This window comes from Muscardinus avellanarius, assembly GCF_963383645.1.
Source record: "Muscardinus avellanarius genome assembly, chromosome: 9".
NCBI classification, from domain to species: Eukaryota; Metazoa; Chordata; class Mammalia; order Rodentia; family Gliridae; genus Muscardinus; species Muscardinus avellanarius.
This window is the reverse complement of record NC_137795.1, coordinates 109,946,417-109,953,642: the sequence shown is the minus strand read 5'-3', so window position 1 is coordinate 109,953,642 and position 7,226 is coordinate 109,946,417.

Sequence of the window (7,226 nt, the reverse complement as noted above, 5' to 3'; positions counted from 1 at the left end):
AGAGAACCACTTTTTTTTTTTTTTTTTTTTTTTTGTGGTTCTGGGGGTGGAACCCAGAGGCTTTCTACCTCCGGGCTATACTCCCAGACCTATTTTATATTTTATTTGGAAACAGGGTCTTACTAAGTTGCTGAGAGCCTTACTAAGTAGCTGAGGCTGGCTTCGAACCTGTGTGATCCTCCGGTCTCAGCCTTCCAAGCTCAGGGATTACAAGCGTGTGCCATCACGTCTGGTGAGAACCACAAGTTTGAGGCTAGCCTTGGCAATTTAGTGAGACCCTGTCTCAAATTAAAAAATGCTGGGAGAGGCCGGGCGTGGTGGCGCACACTTGTAATCCCGAGCTTGGGAGGCTGAGACAGGAGGATCACGCAGGTTCAAAGCCAGCCTTAGCTACTTAGTGAGACCCTGTTTGCAAATAAAATATATAATAGGTCTGGGAGTGTAGCCTGGAGGTAGAAGGCCCTTGGGTTCCATCCCTAATACCACCAAAAAAAAAAAAAAAAAAAAAAAAAAAGGAGCCGGGCGTGGTGGCGCACGCTTGTAATCCCAGCATTTGGGAGTCTGAGACAGGAGGATCCAGGTTGGCAACCAGCCTCAGCTACTTAGTGAGGCCCTTTGCAACTCAGTGAGACCCTATTTCAAAATAAAGAATAAGCCGGGCGTGTTGGCGCACGCTTGTAATCCCAGCCTTCCAGAGGCTGAGACTGGAGGATCACAGTTCGTGGACAGCCTCAGCTACTTAGGCCCTCTGCAACTCAGTGAGACCCAGTTTCATAATAAAGAATAAAAAAAATAGGGCATGTGGTGTAGCTTGGAGGTCGAATGCCCCTGGGTTCCATCCCCAGACCCGCAAAATAAATAAATAAATAAATAAAAATAAAAATAAAAAATAGGGCTGGGGTGTAGCTTGGAGGTAGAATACCCCTGATTCCATCCCTAGTACTGCAACAAACAAAAAAATAAACAAATAAATAAATAAAGAGCCGGGCGTGGTGGCGCACGCTTGTAATCCCCACACTTGGGAGGCTGAGACAGGAGGATCACACGGGTTCGAAGCCAGCCTCAGCTACTTAGTGAGGCTCTCAGCAACTTAGTGAGACCCTGTTTCCAAATTAAAAAAAAAAAAAAAAAAAAAATATATATATATATATATATATATGTATGTATGTATGTATGTCTGGGAGTATAGCCCGGAGGTAGAAGGCCTCTGGGTTCCACCCCCAGTACCACTATAAATAAATAAAATAAATAAATAAATAAATAAATAAATAAATAAAAAGTGCTGGGAGCTGGGCATTGTGGTGCACGTGGCTTGTAATCCCAGCATTCAGGAGGCTGAGACAGGAGGATCTCGGTTCACGGCCAGCCTCAGCTACTACTTAGTGAGGCCCTTAGCAACTCAGTGAGACCGTTTCAAGATAAAGAGTAAAAAATCAGGTTAGAGGTATAGCTTGGAGGTAGAATGCCCCTGGGTTCCATCCCCAATACCACTAAGACATAGAGAAAGACATAGATAAATAGGAGAGAAAGACTCCCAGAAATTAGGAGTCTCCCTAAATTGCCTGGTCTGATACCCAGCCTAAGATGCTCAGTCTTCCAGTCCCTAGGATTACACGTGGGGCATCATGCTCGGTTTACATTTACTTTTTGTTTTGTTTGCAGTACTGGGGATGGAACCCAGGGGTACTGTACATCTGAGCTACCCCCAGCCCTATTTTTTATTCTTTGTTTTGAACAGCGTCTAAATTGTGGAGGCCTCACAAAGTAGCTGAGGCTGGCTGTGAACCTGCAGTCCTCCCGCCTCAGCTTCTCAAATACTGGGATTACAAGCATGCATCACCACGCCCAGCTTACATTTTGCATTTGTATAATTTACAGGCAAGTCATCTTGAGAATCTTTTTTGGTGTGTGTGTGGTACTGGGGGTGGAACCCTGAGGCTTTCTACTTCTGAGCTATACTCCCAACCTATTTTATATTTTATTTGGAAACAGGGTCTCACTAAGTTGCTGAGAGCCTCACCAATTAGCTTTGAACCTGCAGGATCTTCCTGTCTCAGCCTTCCAAGTGTGGGGATTACAAGTGTGTGCCACCATGCCCAGCTCAATCTTGAGACTCTGTCTCAAAATAAAAAATAAATTGTGCTGAGAGTGTAGCTCAGAGGTAGAATGCCCCTGGCGCCTATCCTTAGTACCAAAAAAAAAAAAAAAAAAAGTAAAATGTAATGACTAACACAAAATGTACCAAAGTTTGCATGTATCCATTTCTATAAAGATTTCTTTCTTCTTAGTAAACACAGAATGTAAAATGTAGCAATTTAATGGTTTAGTAAAACACAAAATGAACACAAAGTATTCATGTATGCACTGTCTATAAAGATAGTTTGTAGAAAACACTTGTGTTTTCTTCTTCTTTTTGTGTTACTGGGATTGAACCCAGGGGTATTCTATTTCTGAGCTACCCTCCCAGCCCTATTTTACTTGTTTGTTTATTTATTTGTTGGCGGCGCTGGTTGTGGAACCCAGGGGCATTCTACCTCTGAGCTACACCCCCAGTCCTATTTTGTATTCTTTATTTTGCAATAGGGTCTCACTGAGTTCCAGAGGGCCTAAGTACTAGCTAAGGCTGTCCACAAACTGCAGTCCTCCTGTCTCACCTCCCAAATGCTGGGATTACAAGATGCACCGCCCGCCCGCTTGCCCTGTTTTATTATTTATTACTTATTTACTTATTTACTTATTTGCGGGTCTGGGGATGGAACCCAGGGGCATTTGACCTCCGAGCTACACCCCTGCCCTGTTTTTTATTCTTTATTTTGAAACTGGGTCTCACGGAGTTGCGGAGGGCCTCACTAAGTAGCTGAGGCTGTCCGTGAACCACGATCCTCTGGTCTCAGCCTTCCAAATGTGGGATTACAAAAGTATGCCACCATGTCTAGCTATTTTTTATTTTTTGTGTGATACTGGGGACAGAACCCAGGGGCAATGTACCTCTAAACTACCCCCAGCCCTATTTTTTACTCTTATTAATTAATTAATTAACCTTTTGTGGTATTGGGGGGGGGAACCCAGGGGCTTTTCTACCTTCGGGCTATACTCCCAGGCCTATTTTATACTTTATTTGGAAACAGGATCTCATTAAGTTGCTGAGAGCCTTACTTAGTATCTGAGGCTGGCTTTGAACCTGTGTGATCCTCCTGTCTCAGGCTCCCAAGCACTGGGAATACAAGCATGTGCCACCATGCCCGGCTTAGTCTTTATTATTTTTGAATCAGAGTCTCACTGAGTTGTGAAGCGCCTCGTTAAGTAACTGAGGCTGTCCTTGAACCACAATCCTCCAATCTTAGCCTCCCAATGCTGAGATTACCAGTATGCACCACCATGCCCGGGCCCCCTATTTTATTTTGAAATAGGGTCTCTCTAAGTTGCTGAGGCTGGCCTTGAACGTGCCATTCTCCAGTCTCAAGGTCAGCCTTTCAAGTACAGGCATGCATTACCATGCCCAGTAAACACATCTATAAAGGATCAGTTAGCCCTTTTTTCTAAAACTTAACATGCATTTTCACATGTTTCATTTATTTCACAACCATGGATTAAACTGCTGCTGACCAATAGGGTGAATAAGGCAGATGACTGGCCCTCTCCACGGGCTTAGGGTGAGTCCAGGCACTTTGAGGCCAGCACTGAGAGCTGTCCTTGGAGAAAGCGCATGTGTTGTAGACTCCTCCAGGCAAGAGCATGCTGCAGGAGCAGAAGTCAAGGCCAGAAGTGGAGTCCTAACTAAGGGCTGAAGAAAATGGAAGAGAAAGGAATCAGCCAGATGGGAAGGAAGCTGGCAGGGAGGCTGGTGTTGTACTCCCCAGCAGCTCTCAACACTGAAGCTGGGAAGGAGGCTGCAGATGAATGAGCCCGTGCTGTGAGCCTGTGCCGGAGGGCAGAGGGGTGCTCAGGACCCCGGAGCCTCAAGGGTGCTGGACAGGCTGTAAATTTGCTTTTTTTTTTTTTTAACTATTCTGGGGATTGAACACAGGGACATTCTACCTCCAAGCTAAATCCCCAGCCCATTTTTTTTTTTTTTTTTTTTTTTTTTTGGTACTGGTTGTGGAACCTAGGGGCATTCTATCTCCAAGACACCCCCACCCCCTATTCTTATTCTTTATTTTGAAACAGGGTTTCACTGAGTTGCTCACTAAGTAGTAACTGAGGCTGTCCTCAAACTGTGATTCTCCTGTCTCAGCCTCCCAAATGCTGGGATTACAAGCATGCGCCACCACACCTGGCTTCAAGTCTTTTAATAATTATTATTATTATTATTACTATTATTATTATTTTCTTTGTGGTACTGGGGGTGGAACCCAGGGGCTTTTCTACCTCTGGGCTATACTCTCAGACCTTTTTAAAATATTTTATTTGGAAACTGGGTCTCACTAAGTTGCTGAGAGCCTCATAAGTAGCTGAGGCTGGCTTTGATCTCCTGTCTCAGCCTCCCAAGTTCTGGGATTACAAGCGTTCACCACCACGCTGGACTTGTAAAGTCTGTTTCTGACAGAGGAACATAGAGTTTTATGTTGTAAAGTCCTCTCCTGCTGGGTACTGTGGTGCACACCTGTAATCTCAGTACTTGGGAGGCTGAGACAGGAAGATTGGCAGGTTTAAGGACAGTCTCAGCAATGTGGCCAGACCTTCAGCAACTTATTGAGACCCTCTTTCAATTTTTATTTTTATTTTGAAACAGTCTTGCTAAATTGCTGAGGTTCTAAATTACTGAAGTTGTCCTCTAACCTGCAATCCTCCTGTCCCAGTCTCCCAAGTACTGGGATTACAGGTGTGTGCCACCATGACCAGCCAGATGCATTTTTTTAAAATTACAGTTGTGAGCCAGGCGTGGTGACACACGCTTGTAATCCCCGTGCTTGGGAGTCTGAACCGTGCTGATCGCATGGGTTCAAAGCCCGCCTCAGCTACTCAGTGAGGCTCTCATCAACTTAGTGAGACCCTGTTTCCAAATAAAATATAAAAAAGGTCTGGGAGTATAGCCCAGAGGTAGAAAGTCTCTGGGTTCCACCCCCAGTACCATAAAAAAAAAATTATAGTTGTGTACACAATGGACGTAAATATTTAATCTTCCTGTTTGTATGTTTTCCAGTGTTTATTTTCTAGTTGCCTGCATGTCCCTTTTGTGTTTATCTTTGTTAAGTACTCCTGCCAGGCTTAAAGTAGAGACCCCTAGAGGGCAAGATTCATATCTTTATAAAATGTGCCTCAAAACGTATACTTACACTTCATGTTCTCATAAGCCTCTGACTTTTTTTTTTTTTTTTTTTTTTCAGTACTGGGAATGGAGCCTTGGGACATTCTGCCTCTGAGCTATACTCCCAGCCCTATTTTTTTCTTCCTTCCTTCCTTTCTTTCTTTTTCTGCAGTCCTGGGGGTGGAACCTGGGGCATTCTACATCCAAGTCATACCCCCAGCCCTATTTTATATTCTTTATTTTGAAACAGGGTCTCACTGAGTTGCAGAGGGCCTCACTAAGTAGCAGAGGCTGTCCTAGAACCGCGATCCTCTGGTCTCAGCCTCCTGAAGGCTGGGATTACAAAATATCATGCCCAGCTTTCTTTTCTTTCTTTTTTATTTGTTTATTTTTTGGTGGTACTGGGGGTGGAACCCAGGGGCTTTCTACCTTCAGGCTATACTCTCAGACCTATTTTACACTTTATTTGGAAACAGGGTCTCACTAAGTTGCTGAGAGCCTCACTAAGTAGCTGAGTCTTGCTTTGAACCTGCGCGATCCTCCTGTCTCAGCCTCCCAAGTGCGGGGATTACAAGTGTGCGCCACCACGCCCGGCAACTAACTAACTTTCTTTCTTTCTTTCTTTCTTTCTTTCTTTCTTTCTTTCTTTCTTTCTTTCTTTTGCGCGTCTGGGGATAGAACCCAGGGGAATCAACTTCTGATCTACACCCAGGCCCTATTTTTTTATTCTTTATTTTGAAACAGGGTCTTACTAAGTTGCGAAGGGCCTAAGTAGCTGAGGCTGGCTGTGAACCGTGATCTGGCAACATTCTAATTTTTTAAAAAATTGCCTTTGGTCCTTCCAGATGCTCATGCCTTCCTACATAGTTTGAGGGACTTCAGCGACCTGTCTCCTGGATTTTTACCATGGAGATCTGAGAAGTATAGCTTGGAAGACTGAGACAAAACAAAACCTTTGGAAAGCTGGGTGTGGTGGCGCAAGCTGGGCGTGGTGGCGCACACTTGTAATCCCAGCGCTTGGGAGACTGAGACAGGAGGATCGCCCAGGTTCAAAGCCAACCTCAGCTACTGAGTGAGGCTCTTGGCAACTTACTGACACCCTATTTCTTTTCTTTCTTTCTTTTTTTTTTTTGGCGGTACTGGGGTTCCTGGGAGCCCTTCTACCTCCGGGCTACACTCCCAGACCTATTTTTACATTTTTATTTGGAAACAGGGTCTCCTAAGCCAGCGCGCGCGGCTGGCTTCAAACCTGCGTGATCCTCCTGTCTCTGCCTCCCAAGCGCGGGGATTACAAGCGTGCGCCACCACGCCCGGCACTGACACCCTATTTCCAAATAAAGTATAAAACAGGTCACGGAGTATAGCCTGGAGGTAGAAAGCCCCTGAGTTCCATCCCCAGCACCACAAAAACAAACAAACAAACCAACTTTTGGAAAACCTTTTTTTAATTTACTTTTGTTGTTTTTCAGTATGGGGTTTTTGAATCCTTTGTGAGCATCCTGGGCTATGTCCTCTGTGTTCTGCCCTGGTAACTTCATGCCAATAAGCCTGCTACGGATGCTCTTAGAACAGACCCTGCTGGTCTCGTGCTCAGTGGGCAAGGGGATGGACGTCCACAGCCAGGCCAATAGCCGCGTCCCCCATCTTTCCGGACGTACCCACTGCACAAACCCATTTGCACCCTTCCAGGCATTCTATGCGTTTGGAGCCCAGTCTCTATTTCCTTTGAACTTTCCAGCAGGAGTGACTTGCAATTTGTGTATGTATACTGGCACTTGAATTCTTCCAAGTGTTGAAGAAATATATCTAAATTTTCTGTAATTTTGTGCATATGAAACTCACAGTGGGAATGGCTAATTTCAGTACTGAAGTTAGAATAAACTTCCTTTTACATTAACTTTTTGTGTGTGTGTGTGGGTCTGGGGATGGAACCTAGGGGCATTAGACCTCTGAGCTACACCCCCTGCCCTATTTCTTA